A 17,223-nucleotide genomic window follows, 5' to 3' on the forward strand; every position below is an offset into this window, starting at 1 on the left:
TGGCCTCATATTAATGTTGACAATATGTTCTAATCTTCTGGCTCCTTTCTATTCTCTGGCTCCTTCTGTTTTCATGTGTGTACAGCTAGTTCTCTCTACTACCTATTTCTATAAAACTGTCCCAGTAAAACTCTCATGTGCACATACCACATTCTCTCTCTCTCTCCCTCTCCCTCTCCCTCTCCCTCTCCCTCTCCCTCTCCCTCTCCCTCTCCCTCTCCCTCTCCCTCTCCCTCTCCCTCTTTCTTTCTTTTTCTCACTTGTCATATCCTGTGCTGTACCATCAGAGATCTATTTTAAGTAATGAAATATTGCAATGGTTATGTAAATTTACTTACTACAACTTAATTAAAAATGTGTTCTGCTACCTTGTCCTGATTTTCACTGGAATTTTGATAGGCATCTCTTCAGCTGATGTCTCAAAATAATCCAAAATCCCTGCAGAACTGACCAAAATCTTGAGTAAATTTTACATAAAATTACAATAAAGAACTACCCTTTTTCAAAATACCTGTGTTTCAACATCTGCTGGTTACTCAGTCACACAAGGTTTTACACAGAGGCCATGCATTATTATGTAAACAGCAGTCTTATAAATTGGTACTAAATATTCTGATTATACACGCATAAAAATAAAACACAAAGAATTATACAAGAGGATATATACGAGCCACAGATGAGCAAATGTTTTATTGAAGTGATTTCATAACAGGTTGTAGAAATATTTTGCTGTTTAATTATGAAACATGGAAACACTGTTCATCTATAGATTTTAATATGTAACAGTGGCTTCTATAAAATTTTTATAGAAACTTGTGGAAAATTGGCTTTTTATTTATTTGTAATATCCAAATATTTCCCCAAATATTTATAGATAGAAGTATTAAACTTGTATTTATGACATTCTTTCCAAGAAACACTGAATACTTTAAGACTAAATTGACCACTTTTTTTTCTTTTATCTGATTTTCAAGTTGCATAATTATAAATAATTCTTTTAAGCCTTAGCACTTAGTTGAAAAGAATATTTGGATGGAGTTTTGAAATGTCTCAGCTCCTCCTGCACCATGTCTGCCTAGATGCTGCAATGCAGGGAGCCTTGATGATAGCGGACTGAATCTTTGAACCTGTAAGCCAGCCCCAATTAAATGTTGTCCTTATAAGAGTTGCCTTGGTCATGGTGTCTGTTCACAGCAGGAAAATCCTATCTAAGACACCACCCTTCTAAAAAACCCAAGTTTACACACCCCACCCCACCCCACTTTGGTCTCAGCGTGCCTTATAGTCACCTGTAATTACAGCCTGTGAGCTTCTGATACTCCCTGGAGGCCAGTGTGGTACCTGCACACACAGGATGTAACTTACACAGACATACAGATACACTTAAATTGAGATAATAAAAAATAAACATTTAAAAAAGAATAAAGGGAGAAGTCAGAGATGAGCAGAAATTTTATTGAACTGAATTGTGTTCACCTGTAAAAGGTTTTGTAATCATGAACTATTCAACCTAGTTTATTTGCACAGACATTTCCTGCTGAAGAAATTGAAATATTTCATAGAACAAATAACGACTAATCTCTGCCTCATGTTAAAGCAGTAGAAGATTCTCAGTAGAGAGAAGTTTTTTCTACTCCTCTAAAAATAAGCAAAGCAAACTTCTGTGAAGTTTTATCACAGAAAATTCATTACAAAGATCAAGATATTAGTTAGACATCACAGTGACATGTTGCCATAATAGTTCATTTTTTTGTTGTTTTATTTTCTTTTTACATGGTGTTAGATACTTAGGGTTTTTTTTTTTAATGAGTCAGTTATTAAAAGGAAGATGCCTTAACTTTCCACATGAGCATATTAGTACAACTCTGATTTAAATATGTATTTAATTGTCTAACGAAGCTCACACTCATTTAAATACAATCTGTCAATCCTCGTTTCAACAATTTAGTTTGAGAATGATAACATGTCTGTAACTATTGCTAATAATTTTGCTAAATTTCACTGAATTGTTTGGGGTCAATCAAGTTAAAGGCAAAATGAAAATAAAATGAAATAAAATAAAATCCTGAATCAAATTATAAAACCTGTTTCACGATGCTTTCAGCAGAATGGCTCCTTTAGATATAATCAAGAACTTTCTAAAATTTGTTGAAAATGTAATCTTATATTTAACTATAGGCAGGTGATTAAAACAAAAAAAGAAAATGAGCTATTGATTTCATTTTACCTGATGGAAAAATTTACTTCATACTGAATGGATTTATTTGAGTTAAATTAAATAATGTAATATCTATTCAAATTGGTTTGGGAACATACTCCCAGCCAGCCATGCTGCTTATTTCTTCAGATAATTACCATTAGATTTCACATAAACCCCGCACAGAGCCTCCTGTGGCTCAGAGGTGATGATTTCACTCTTGCAAGAGCAGTCAGAACCCACAGTCCCGGCAAGAAGATGTCCTTTCGTTTATTTTTTTAACAACAGAATTCATAGATATTATATATATATATATATATATATATATATATATATATATATATATGTAATATCTTCTAAATGGTTTACTTTTATTTAGAGTAACAATGACAAAAAGATTATATTAAAAATGTTTAAAGTCAAAAGAAAAAGCACTCATGTTTCCAGATCGGTGGACTTGGAAAGCAATCCCTTGGCATACTTGGCATAGGTTGTAGGACTTCGCATCACAAAGCCATAGACTCAAAGCTGAAACCCATCTGTTTATTGTTGGATGTCAATAGTCTAGATGTTTGGCTATTGTTTCATTCTAGACATTTTCCTACTTTGTAAAATGTGATAATCATATGCCCCCATTCAGACAACATAACCCTACTAAACACTATAGTATTTCAATATTTGTTCTTCGGTAAGCACCATGCAATGTGATCCTTAAGCACCATGGAATGCATTCAGTTGTGTTATTTGTGAACCTAACAACTCTTCCTATAAGATGAGCAACAATGTCCCCAATGTATGACACAGTGACTCTAATTACTCACTTGTACAGAGCAAGGAACACATCCCTAGTGTTAGAAACTGTGACTGTTGTTGAGTTGGATTCAGTTTATCATTTCCTTTCTGTTTAGGGTTGTTCCGGACTAGTCATTCTTCTAGAGAAATTCATTTAAGACATTCCTTTTATTTTTAACTTAATGAAACCAGAATCAAATCTTTAAAATTCTTTCCCTTTCATAAGTTACACCTTTGAGGAGGCTGACTTAGCCCACCCTGGTTAAGTTTCTAACATTTGTCATTGGCTCTAGGAATTGAATTTGAATGGATGCACTTGAATAAATTATCTGTGAAATTACTTTGAAATGAATTGCTGAAAATCTGGGGGCAATTTTGTTATTAGTGCCATATTTCTTATAGAAATTTGGAGAATAAAAGCCTTGAAATAAGCATGCCATTCTGAAAAAGATGCTGAACACACAAGATTATCAATTTTAAATAAAGGTTTCACTGTAGGAACTCACATAGACTAAAGTACGGAGCACAGAGCCTGACGGGTCTGGACCACATGAAGCTGAAGCCCTGAGAGAAGAAGAGGACAAGAACCCCATGCCTGATCCAGAAACATTCCCAGTTGATAACCACTTGCAAATGTAGCATTTGATTTCCGGAATGGAATCTCATTGGGTATGCAAACCACTCTTTAAGGGCAGACCTCATACCTGGGAGTAAATGGCCAACACAAAGCTATCTGGGTAGTAATTTGAGAGATTCTTTAACTCATAATGCTTGGTTGCCCCCCACCCACCCACCCACCCACCTTACAGGTATACAATGTTATATTATCAATTCCAGTTTTGTGTGTCCATGGAATTTCTCTCTGTGTGAACATATGCTTCTCTGTGTCTCACAAGTTGCCAGATATCAAGTAAACACGACTCTGAAACCTCTCTCTACATCTCTTCTTCCCCCCTTTCTTCCACTCTTTTAACGCTAATATCAAAGCTGTACTTGAATGTGCTAATTATGTGTTACTAAAAGAACAAACTTCAGGTCAGTTAAAAGTTTAGTACTAAAATCTACTTAAAGGCAAGCTCTGAGTAGCATGTTCCTTGTTTTTTGAAACCACTCAGGCTGATATGGAAGATAAAAACAAATAGGCATATGTTATTTCAAGAAAGTATAGCTCTGCCTTAAATGATAATGAAGTGATTGCAGTATTTTATTTACTTTATAAAAATCGTGAAGGCGCAGACACTATTGTGGATGCCAAGAAGTGCTTGCTGACAGGAGCCTGATATAGCTGTCTCCTGAGAGTCTCTGCCAGAGCCTGACAAATACAGAGGCAAATGCTCGAAGTCAACCATTGAACTGATCGCAAGGTACCCAATGGAAGAGCTAGAGAAAGGAGCTGAAGGGGTTTGCAACCCCTCAAAGCTACCAGGGACTAATCCACCAACCAAAGAGTACACATGGAGAGACCCATGCTCCAACAGCATCAATAGCAGAGGATGGCCTTGTCGGTCATCAATGGGAGAAGAGGCCCTTGGACATGTGAAGGCTTGATGCCCCAGTGTCTAGGAATTTGAGGGTGGGGAGGCAGGAGTGGGTGTGTGCACACCCTCATAGAAGCAGGAGGAGGAGGGGTGGAATAGGAGGTTTCTGGGGCCAGGGAAATTGGGAAAAGGGATAACATTTGAAATGTAAATAAATAAAATATCCAATGAAAATTGTTAAGGAACTTTAGTTTTATCTAGGCAACTGCTGTTTCACATTTAAACAATCTAGAGGAGTGTGAACATTGTGACTTAGACATTGTGCTTGCCGTGCACAATACAGAAAGTTTCTCATATTAGTGAATGTAGGCACACGTGTTATGAATACAACCATTCTTATTTCCACCTTCCCGATAGCATTTCATTTCATATGGAATTTGACCTGTCAATTCTACTTGTTCCTGGATACATTCAAACTAGTTCTTCCTAAAAGTTAAAGAGAAGCTCATTTAACATTCTGTAAATATATGTATTTATAGTGTAGTGGAAATAACCTATGTTTTCTAACTAGAATTTGGAAAGTATAGTGAAGAAGAATGCAGTTTATGGGGGGGGGGTTGGTTTTTTGTTTTGTTTTGTTTTTTGAGGGGTTCTTTTTTGTTTGGTTGGTTGGTTCTTTTTGTGTTTTTGTTTGTTTGGTTTTGGGGGGGTGTTTTGTTTTTTGTTTTTTGTTTTGTTTTGTTTGTTTGTTTGTTTGTTTGTTTCTTAAGACAGGGTTTCTCTGTGTAGCCCTGGCTGGCCTCGAACTCAGAAATCCACCTGCCTCTGCCTCCCAAGTGCTGGGATTAAAGGCATGTGCCACCACACTCGGCTACAGTTCATGTTTATTAAATACATTTTCACGTATGTTATAGAAATGCTCTCAAATGGTGGTATATAGTACACACACACACACACACACACACACACACACACACACACACAATCACTCTTATGCCCTGAGTCAGAAATACAGAAAAAAATGAATACATATTTATTTTTCTCTAAGACCATAATGATCTCGTTTTCCCTTTAGGCTTATCTCTTTATGAATATTAATTTTTGTACAGGCAACTATTGCCATTTAAAATTATTTTGCCAATCTTTGTAAGACTGGAAAGTTTAATGCTCTATTAAGCATTTTACAAATAAGTTTTTCAAATCACATACCCCTGAGCGTACCAATGGACCGATGAAACCACCAGTTCCCTGGGCACTGGAGTCTCTCCGTTCTAAATGAATGCTAAAACTTTTTCCTCCCTTCTAAAGTTTTCTTGGTAAATATTTTGCCTGAGAACATCAGGGCTCATCTTTTAATTATCTTAGTATGAATTCTTGTGTGTATTTTTATGAGAATGAAAAAAATTAGAATCATATTACCATGTGCTAACTTATTTGTGAATGTATATTGTATGGTAGTGTCAGTTTTTGTATAATCTAACAGTAATCCAGCTCAGCCTGCGATTTAAAGTCTGAATAATTTTCATATCCACTTCTCAAATAGGTCATATCGCTATGTTCATGAAAAAAATCACATAGTGTTCTCTATTTGATTCTATAACACACTTGACACACCACCACTAACATCTATACATTTACTTGTAGATTTTATTCTTCAAGTCTTAAGGGAATACACAGAGAACAAATACATATGAATCAAATAGTACGTGCGTTCTAATTTCACTACTGTGACTCCTCAGAGGCACGGTTTTCAGACGATATGAAGATTAGAAAGCCAATGCTCTAACATTCAAGCAAAATTTCAATATTTTCACATTTTCAGACGAGAATGAATCGCTCCAATTGGACACTAATAGCATGTTAATCTTTTAATATACGTATAATCTCAAAACAGGCATGATGCAGCATAGTACCACTATCATACAAGCAGTATTAAAATTCATATGTTCTTGTCTCTGGCCCACTAGCAAAGGGTTTCCTGAGGACCTCTTTCAGCTCAGACTTCTCCAACGGAAGCTGAGATTATAAGGTGACAAAGTGGACTGTCTCCCCTCAAACACTCTCAGAGACCCAGGCAGCTGGAACTTTATAATCGGTGGCGGGGGGCGGGGGGAGCTATAGCAGGAACAAACAAGCAAACCAAACCCAACATTACCCTTCAGGGAATGAGGTGGATTAGAGAGATAATGACTGAGTCATCTTCTGAGGAGTGAACAGGAATTTTCCAGCTCTACAGATGCTATAAAATCCATTCCATGATCTTGGAAAGATATAAAAGGCGGGGGTGGCTTTGAGTAAAAATGGAGGCCTTTTGCAGAACACATGACCAAGGCTCGACTTTCCACTTCATTTCGTGAAAGTTGCACTTGTATTCTATAGTCACAGTTTCACAAAGTTACTAAAGGGCAGGCGGTGATTTTAAAACAAGCCTAGTGTTAAGATTTTTTTTTTTTATCCTATCCACAAGTGAAGAAAATTATAATGCTGTAGGTGATGCAATTTTCTGTTAATTTTGTATATGTGACCACATGGACGGTTATGCTAATGTGTTTGCATTATAGTAAGGTCACTTCATGTTATATACCGAGAGGAGAGGACAGGCTATTTCGTATGACTGTCGCACAGGAGAAGGATAGAAGACGATTAGTTCTCCAGGCCAGCACTGTTTTCAAGATGCATTTAAGGCACAGTCTTTTAGAGGCCCCTATGCAGGATTTTTCCTTTTATCTCAGGAACAGGGCGAGTGGACCTCTGTTTGCTCAAGGGAAATGGTAGAAGCTGAAGTGGGGTTGAGATTTCTCTGCGAGGGGTCGGAAAGAGCATCCAGTTATCTCTGTTGTTTCCACTGCCGATTCTTTTGTAGTCGCTTTTCGTACAGATTAACGGAGGCACAGGATACAATTGTCTCGGCATTTTTTCATTGAAATATGATAAACCTGGATCACTGAAAGACTTGGGATTTTTTGAAAAGGTTTAAGGAGTTCCTAGCTTATTCTGCCACCTTGTGGCCAGAACGCGAATTTCCATCACATCTGCAATAAGTATTTGTCTTTCTCAGGAAAGTAATTTACAGTATTTTACCTAGAGGAATCCCTAAGGACAATGAAGATTTATATTAATTTTCCTCAATAAATATTCCCTACTCAAGAGAATCGTGTCTTTTATTTGAATTCTTTAACTTTAGTTAACATTCTGTTTCGCAAGAATAACACAGGCCTGGGACACATTGAACGGAAATTAAATTAAACCAAATTATAATGCTGTTGGGTGCCATCGCGAACTCTTTATAGCACTTTGATTTATTAAGTGAACAGTGGGGGAATTGAAAGAGGTGCCTTCCCAATGGGATCAAGAACATTCCTGCTTGCTTGTTCTGTGGATATTGTGAGAGTCATCAAGATAAAAATATACAAATAGCTAATGTCTAGTAAGCATTATGGACAGCATATTGCCCTTTTACCAAGTCCATTGTGGTCTAGGAGATTTCTACTAATAATTTTTCTCTTCTTTGATCAAGTATTTTTTATCTTACATCTTCATAAAGCTATTTTCACTCTTATTATGAAATAGCTTTTACCTCATTAGTGGCACTGTCCTAAATGTTGTGTATTTCCTTTAGGTTAGTCCTTTAAAAGTACTCTTAATCAAGCTGGGCGTAGTGGCGCACGCCTTTAATCCCAGCACTCAGGAGGCAGAGGCAGGCAGACTTCTGAGTTCGAGGTCAGCCTGGTCTACAGAATGAGTTTGAGGACAGCCAGGGATACACAGAGAAACCTGTCTCAAAACAAAACAAAACAAAACAAAATAAAACAAAACAAAACAAAGTACTCTGAATCAAGAAGCAACAGATTCATTGAAACAAAGCAGTAGAGGTAAAGATATAAACTAACTTGCAAGCCATCTATCAGCTATTGGCTTCCCCTCATGTGGTTCTCAGCCACAAATAAATTTCAAATGGAGATTTATTATCTGTGGAATTTCGGTTATACCTTAGCTATTTTGTTCTTGTATCCCCTTTTATTAAGATGTCATGTCTGTTTCTTGCATGTGTGCAATGTACCATTATCATGCTTACACCATTATGTTCTTATCCCCTTATTCTCTCTCTAACTGTTTCTCTTCTTCCTCCTAACGGGCTCTTCCCTATTTTTTCCACCATTTTGCCATTGTCCAGGTCTCCTGAAAATAGTCACCACTCCATAAAATCTCTCCTTTCAGCTTGATTTTAAATGGGACTTATCCATAAACTAGTTCAACTTGCCCCATGTGGAATATAAAGGAGTGAAAACTTGTTAGACATTAAACATTTGTAATTGTTGAAATAATGACAGAGTCCTTTATTTTATCTTGGCTAATGCTTCAAGAAACAAAGTCTGTGGCTTACATACGTAGGCACCTGCTTCTGTTTTCTTTAAGACTGCCTGCCGTCTGGAATGAGGACCTGCTTTTAAAGTGAATTTCTTGAAATTTTTAATGGGTCTCATAGCTGTTGCCAAACTGCTTCCTTTGTTCCCTTCAGCCTGTGAACCACCATACAAATTATTTTGAAGTGATCTTTACACCCCTGAACTAAATTCCTGATCAGTGTAGTTATTAGTATCAACCACCTGCTTTCTTTGTCCCATAAAAAACACAGGAGTCATTGACATGGCTTTCGAGTTCTCTATAGTCTTAATTTTCACTCATTATCATGAATTGATTTTTTTTAATCACTTTCCATTTCTTGACTTAGATACATACTAATGCTATATTTAGGATATGTCCTCATGTGACATATCTCATTGTGAGGCAACTTCTCTCCTTGTTTGAGCTTAACCAGGTAACACAGTTTGCACAGTGGAATAGAATGGTAAGAATCTCACAATCTGAGCAAAGCCGCAATAGCCATTGAGACGTTTTTGAGATTTTTTGATCTTGCCCTCTACAACAGAGTGCTATGGCATGGTTCGCTTGGGAACTGAAACGCTGCAGCTTGGCGCTGCCTGGGAGAATTCCACCCAGTCACAGAGGCCAGAGATATCTCTAACTAGCCCTTGTGTGACTTGAATGGAAAAATGCAAGTTTTCCAATATTTACTAACTTTTCCATACGGCTCACTCAGTATCCAAAACATTTCCCTTCTTCTTCTATAACACCCAAAGTAGTGTGAGAATAGAGTCTCAGGCGTTGCCACATTACATTTGAATAACTCTGACGGTAATCATTCTAGGCAAGGGAGAACACAAGTGTTGTTCCACAATTTTACTTCAATACAAGCTCCTTATTTCCTCATACACTTCTACTTTCTTACCACCAGATGGCGCTCTGAGTCTAGCTAGCCAATAATCACACAAACCACATTTAATTGCATTTTACTTACAGGAGATAATCTCTTCCTAAAAGTTAAGATTCAGTCATTCCTTAGAATCCCAAACATTCACTCATTTGCACATTTTTCCTATTAATTTCTTTGGCAATAAAAGGTATGAATGGGATTCTTCACAGAGCTATTTCCTAGTATAGTAATAATACCTACTATGATTGTTACTAACTTCTATCATATAGAAAACGCCAAATAATCATTATGTATTAATAGTAATTTTGTATTACATATATAACTGAAATTTTTACCATATTTAAAGCTTGGTGCTCTCTATATCATATTTAAGTCTTCAGATCAGAATGTAAACAATGCAACAGTTGGCCGACCTAGAGGTAAAGATTTAAGAACCATGATTGCTAACCATAGGTTCAGATCTATTTAAAGGAGGTCAAATCTGACGAAGAAAAAAATACCAGGACATGAGAACATTGTCGGATCAGTGGAATGGAAAGAGGCTCTTCGGCAAGGGAGATTGCCATGGTACAACTGAAAAGTTGGCTGAAAATACCAAAGAGATCATTTGTTTTGTTTTGTTTTCTAGGGTCATAATCAAGAAGATGTTGAATGGATGAGAGTGATGGACACTAGGAAATATTCTAGGAACGTAAAATGAATTGATGGAAGTTGGGTTATTAGTAAATGGCGCAAGGACATAGGCAATTCTGTAATGATGGCATCACTTATGTTGAAATAAGCCTCTGTGTGATGAATAAAGGGAAACAAGAAAGACAACGGACTCAAGAATGGGAGCTGGGTTATATAAAAAGGCTCTTGTAGATAGCGAAGGAATACTGAGCGTGTCTTTAGACTAAGAAAGGTCATCCAAATCACAGCGCCCCCAATGGAGGAGCTAGAGAAAGTACCCAAGGAGCTAAAGGGATCTGCAATCCTATAGGTGGAACAACATTATGAACTAACCAGTACCCCGGAGCTCTTGACTCTAGCTGCATATGTATCAAAAGATGGCCTAGTCGGCCATCACTGGAAAGAGAGGCCCATTGGTCAGGCAAACTTTATATGCCCCAGTACAGGGGAACGCCAGGGCCAAAAAATGGGAATGGGTGGGTAGGGGAGTGGGGGGGGGACTTTTGGGATAGCATTGGAAATGTAAATGAAATAAATACCTAATTTTAAAAAAAGACCTATAAAGGGAAGTAGACACAATTTAAAAAAAGAAAAAAAGAAAAAGAAAAAGAAAGGTGATCCAAAAAAGAAAATTGACATTACCATATAATAGAAAGGGGATATACAGTATTAACAATTTTGAATTCTTAGACTTACAGAATTTTAACTTGGATCACAAATTCTTTGACAAGACTATAGGAAACTGCTATTGTTATCAGTTATCTGTGTGAGGATAAGAAGATATACCCATAGTTGGAAAATAAAATAATGTGTTACATATGAAAACTTCATGTATAATTTTACCAAGGACTACTATTGGTAAATTCACCCCATTGGTATGCTCAATTGAAATATATACCTGATCATTTCTTTCTTTGTACTTCAACTGGAAAAGTTATTAAATGAAGTGATTCCATTAATTTCTGGTAGTAGGAATTAATTAGAATCAACTCATAAGGAAAAATAACTAAGCTAATTAAAGTATAGATTTATTTCTATATTTTACACTAGAAAAATACATAGTACTATGTAAAATGATAATAGATATTATATACTTGAATATTTCTTAATGGGTATATTTTTTAAAAAGCCTACACAAGAATCATATATAAATATTTTTAAGCTTTGTGTGAGAATGATGTCGAGTAAAATTCTATGAATATTGGGAATAGGGAAGGCAAGTTAGATGGTAGCCTTCTGATAATCATAACATAAACCCCTCTTAAAGCTATATAATTAGAGAATCAATGTTATAATAATTATTCAAATATACAAATGTTTTAAATTAAGGAGTATCACTAGAAATTTCCACATAGCCTATATCATGTCTTGACAATATTTCTCCATGCATTCCTTTCTTTATTAACAAGTTTTCTCCCCTTTTCTAGTGCACTTTCTACAATGTCATATTTTTTCATCTTTAGTTTTAAAATATGATATATAGCATATCATATTTGTGCTCCTTGTGTTGCAAACATTTCATATACATATGTAAGGTGAGAGCGATAAAAAAAATGATGAGAGAGGGTTTAAAGTTATAAGTAAAACATATCATTGAGTAAAGAGAATATAGGCCTTTTCTGACAGCTCGTGTGAGCGACATTCGTGTGACCGTTATTTTATTTTCAATTACGTGGATAATCTATGTGGGCATGATTAAACACTGTCAGGTTTTAACTTTGGTATTCTGGGTATGCAAAGATATTGTAATCATGTATCATAGCCAGTGATCATTCTGTCTGACTGAATTGGCCAATTCTAGAAGGAAACTCATATCCTAGCACACTTTGGACAGAAAGTCACGTGCAGGACAGGGGGTGATTATTTTAGACTGTGTCACATGCAGTGGCATATATAACACAATATATATTAAACCAAGATTACACCTGGATGTATATGACCACATCAGTAAAATTCTTTCTAAAATGGCTGCATACCTTACCCAGCAGACAATCTCTGGCAGCAAACATCCAGAGTATCTGGCTGTTATAAACTTTATGCTTCTTTTATTATTATTATTACATAATTTTATTTACATTTCAAATGTTATCCCCTTTCCTAGTTTCCCCTCCGAAACACCCCCCATTGCTTCCCTCCTCTCCCTGCTCATCAACCCACCCACTCCTGCTTCCTGGCCCTGGCATTCTCCTGTACTTGGGAATAGAGCCTTCATACCTTATTGATGACCAACTAGACCATCCTCTGCTACATATGGAGCTGCAGCCATGAGTTCCACCATGTGTTTTCTTTGGTAGGTTGTTTAGTCCCAGGGAGTTCTGGGGGTACTGTTTTGTTCACGTTTGAAGTTCCTCCTACTGGGCTGCAAACTCCTTCAACTCCTTGGGTTCTTGTCAGGCCTAGATGTCAAACTTGTTTTTGGAAATGTGTCACTTGGTGTTGGCCACTCCACAGTCACTTATTCTGACCAGTTTTGTATCTCTGGAATAGTCTCCACCTTTGGCAAAAGGAAGACTTTGGAAGAGTATTAAGTGCTACACTCATCAATTAATCATGTATAAATTAATGGTTTCTGAGAAAAGACCAACAGCTTCCTGTAGGGATGAGTTGGCCCAGAGGTTGCCTTATCTATTCCAAGTGGGAATCCTGAACACATGTACCTAACAGTGACACGAAATAGACTCACGTGTGTGTATGTGTGTGTGTGTGTGTGTGTGTGTGTGTTTGATGTATCATTATGGCTAACATGTAATAATATTTAAAGAAGGAATTATTAATTTGGTAGGAGACACAAGAGGTTGAAAGAGAAGAGGAGTAATTTTCATACAATTTCTCACGTTTGAAGTTCTAAAAAAAAAAATTACATACCTCTTAGCCAGAGATGATTTATAAAATTTTACACATCCTTTAGAGGGAACATTCCACACTTAAAACATTTCAAGGCAATAACTGTATTAACTTTCATTAAGCTGGGCATCATTCCAGTGAGCACTGAATCTAAGTTTTTTTATATATCATTTTGCGTGTGTAAATAATATAGCACTAATGATATTTTGTAAATATTTGTCCATCTATATGATTGGAAAATTCCAAGAGGTTATTAGACTATCTCAAATGGAATTTGAAAAAAAAACTCAAAAAATAAGCCACTGAAGACACAAACTCTTAACAGTTAAAGGAATGTGTGTGAACAGCCACAGAGAGCCTTGCTGGTTGAGGGGAAATTTGCATCTTCACAATAAGTGTTATATGAAAAGCAGAGCCCTTTTCACATGCTAGCTCAGCTATTGAAGTTATTCTTATCTCCTATCTGGACTACTGCCTAGTAAGAATAGGAAATTCTTCATTCATTTTACCAATTATATCTGCCATGTGCAGGCAATGCAGAGCCTTGGCGAACATTCAGACAGCCTGCGGATTGAATTTGTTGGTAGAGGACACTCAGCATTGTTCAGCAGTGCAGGAAGCTGGGCTGGCTTTAATAATACATGAGGGCTGCTTTGGACGATTTTTCAGGCTCTTGTGTTGACTGCATGCATGCTGCTATGAGCCATGAAGTCTGCCCACTTCAGGCTCTGTTAAGAAAAGAAACTCAGCACAGAAGGCTTGTGGAAATTTGTGTTTTATTGGCCAGATCAACCTCTCCAAATCAAACCTATTTTAAAATTGAAAGCATAACATTGGCCAAACATTTATTTGAGCTTCATAGATTCATGTCTTTGCAACATTCGATGTGGAAATATTGTAAAGTGTATAGGTCCAGTCCTTAGAATTTTGTCAAATAGTAAAACACTTGTTTTACAGAGGGGGTACATTAAAAAATGTAGACATGATGAGATTCTTTTCTTTAGATTCAATAAAAATCCAGTGAGTGTGTCATCTGTAATATTAAACTGCATATATAATGATGCATTCATTTTAGTTTCTTTGTTTGAATTTATATCTAGTGCTGAGAAGTATTTATGTAGAAGACAAAGGACTTCAACCACTGAATTAAAAATCATTATAGGTTCTTTATATCATACACAGTCTGATGTCTGTGTGTCTGTCTATGTTTCTGTCTGTTTTTCTGTCTGTCTCTATTTCTCTCTGTCTCTGTCTCTCTGTCTCTCTGTCTCTCTGTCTCTCTCTGTCTCTCTGTCTCTCTGTCTCTCTGTCTCTCTCTCTCTCTCTCTCTCTCTCTCTCTCACACACACACACACACACACACACAGAGGGGGTGAAAGATAGGGGATTCTTCTAATCCATTTAAATGAGTCATGTAGATTGTGGACCCTAATATTTAGCCAAAGATATGACATGTAAGTAAAAATGACAAAAGAAAAATATTGTAGTGTACAAACAAAACTTACAATGGGTTCATAAACCATAGCTCATCTTCTAATGTTTAATTTTTGCAAAAAGCTTTAACAGAATAATGCTATATCTAAATTCTTTAAGAAATACCTGGACAACAGACTGTACTCAATACTACAAGAATATCAGAGAGGTGGAAATAGCATACACACTCACTCACAAACACACATACACACACACAAACACACACACGGAGTCTTAGTTCTGAGCAAAATGTCCTGGTTGGAACTGAGGCCACTGAGTAAAACTACTTAGTTCCATTCTTTCTTTTGTCCAGACAAGTTGCACAATTTGTCAGTGAGTGCATCAGCTTGGGGCCCTCCCATTCTTCTCCCCCCCCCCCGACCCCCCAGGCAGCCTACATTTCACACTCTTCTCCATATCCTCTATCCAGGCTCCTTAATGGTCCAGCTACCTGCCTCCAAAAGCAAAGAGCAGTGTCATAATCACCATCATGATTGATGGCGCATAGAGTGACAAGTCTACAGAACAAGGAGCTTTGAGGACAATGGCTTCATCTTGAAAAGTGAAGTGTATACTAAGCCTTTGATCTGAAAATGTGTCCCACTGCAATCACACCTTCTAAAGCTTCACAAGTGTCAAAATCATAATATCTTCGGATCTTTTGGGGCAATTGAGTTTTGCCAATAAAGTACATAGGTTTGATTTTAACTTTCTTGTAAATTAAACAACAGCATCATGTTTAGACTTCACTAGTATATGCTAAAGGAAGCAAATCAGTAGCCTGGCAATCAACAATCAGAAAGACCAGAGAATAGACTCCTGTCGACCATGGCTAATTCGGGATATTTTGATTAAATTCCCTGCAGTGTAAATGCTAGCTCTGACAAGGCAGCATTCTCCTTGGCTTATGTAGGTCAAACAATGACTTAATTGCTCTATAAAGATGTCAGTATAAATTGAATTACTTCTCAGTTATGTAGTGAATTTACTAGACATGGGGGCAGAGGGACTTTACATGAAACAGTAATTTAATTACCTTCCTGGAACCGAAGGTATAGCTTGAGTTCATGCTAATTGTCATATTGTAATGACTTTTCTCTGTTTTTTTCTTTTCTTTAAAACTGAAGGACTTTTTTTTAATATGCCTCAGTGTTTTCTCTTCTTAAAAGAAGTGTTACAATATAAGCCTACACATATATTATTACACAATTAAGTTACTCTAGATAGTCTGTTAGTTTTCAGTCATGGAACATATAAAGTTAGGTTGCATTGTTTCGTGTTTTCTTATTAAATGTCACAGTTAAAAAGGTACAGATCAGTGAAAACTCTTGGAAATGGGTTCTTAGAGTCCCTTAACTACACTGTCCATTTGTTTGCTATGGCCCTTCCGGTTGTTAGCTTTCACGTAAGTTTCTTTTGTCTCCTGGAATTTTTACACATCAGTAATTGGAAATTAATTTTCATCTCCAAAGCTTAATTCCTCTGCTATATATACCATATTCCATGCGAAGGCCGAGTTACTGTTGATTCATTGTGTTTAATCCAAACAGCACAATTTCAATTCCTTTAAGCTTTGACTTCTTTTATTATATTTTCCTGTCTCTGTTTTTATATATAATAGGCACTTTAAGTTAGAAGATCTGCTTCTTCCATTAGTGAGAAAAGACACATCATAATTTCCTCAAGAAAACTTTGAAGTGTTTGGATTCCTCTCCCTCCTGGTATAATCTCTTTCCATGGTACTGTTTCTGTTTGAGGTTGTTTATCTCTGAATGCTGGACACAGGGCTTCTCTCCCATAAGGTCTCAGTACCGTGTCTGTTGTCTTTCTCCAGTTTAATGCCTGGTCTTAGTACTTTTTACACATTATTTTATCCTGATGATTATGATGAAATCTATGTGATGAAATTGTTCCTGTTTAGAAAAGAAAAGTACCCATAGGGTTCTGTTTTCCTCTTTTTTTTAAAGTCATTTCACAGTAACAACTCAATTCTGTAGGGTACGACAGAGACACAGAATAAAGAATGCAACAACAAAGATGTTAACACATTTTACAAGTTAACTCAAAGAAATTAGCAACATCTCCTAGGACTTCATGACTCATTCTTTAAAATAGTGCAACCCTGCTTCTGTCTCCTCTCTCTCGCAGCTTTGGAGGGTTCCCTGAAGTATGTGCACATACCTCAAATACCTTGAAATATGTGAACTTGGAGTATTAGCTATGTTGGTTTATATATTAAGTAAAATTGGCAAAACTAGATGAAGTCTATGGAGAAAAAGAATCCCTTGATTTCTTCATATCTGGATTTATTCGGAATTCATGAAATCTTATTAGGAATTTTTATCTTCACTCTATTCAAACGACACTTGATACATTAAAGGCCTTTCAAGGTATTTGTGTTGTATGGATTGAGCAATTTCTCCAGACCTTAGAACCAGCAATGAGTAAGGTTTTTATAACTACTTCAGGGTTTTCTAAGGCCATAAAGCAAG

At 36.6% G+C, this 17,223-nt stretch overlaps 1 protein-coding gene across 2 annotated transcripts in view; it reads left to right on the forward strand.

Annotated features, from left to right (window-relative positions):
* The window catches only part of Robo1 (roundabout guidance receptor 1), a 1,019,974-nt gene that overhangs the window by 180,938 nt on the left and 821,813 nt on the right, over positions 1 to 17,223 (forward strand). The gene's annotated exons all lie outside the window — the stretch shown is intronic.

This window comes from Mus musculus, chromosome 16, assembly GCF_000001635.26.
Source record: "Mus musculus strain C57BL/6J chromosome 16, GRCm38.p6 C57BL/6J".
In the NCBI taxonomy this organism is placed as follows: Eukaryota; Metazoa; Chordata; class Mammalia; order Rodentia; family Muridae; genus Mus; species Mus musculus.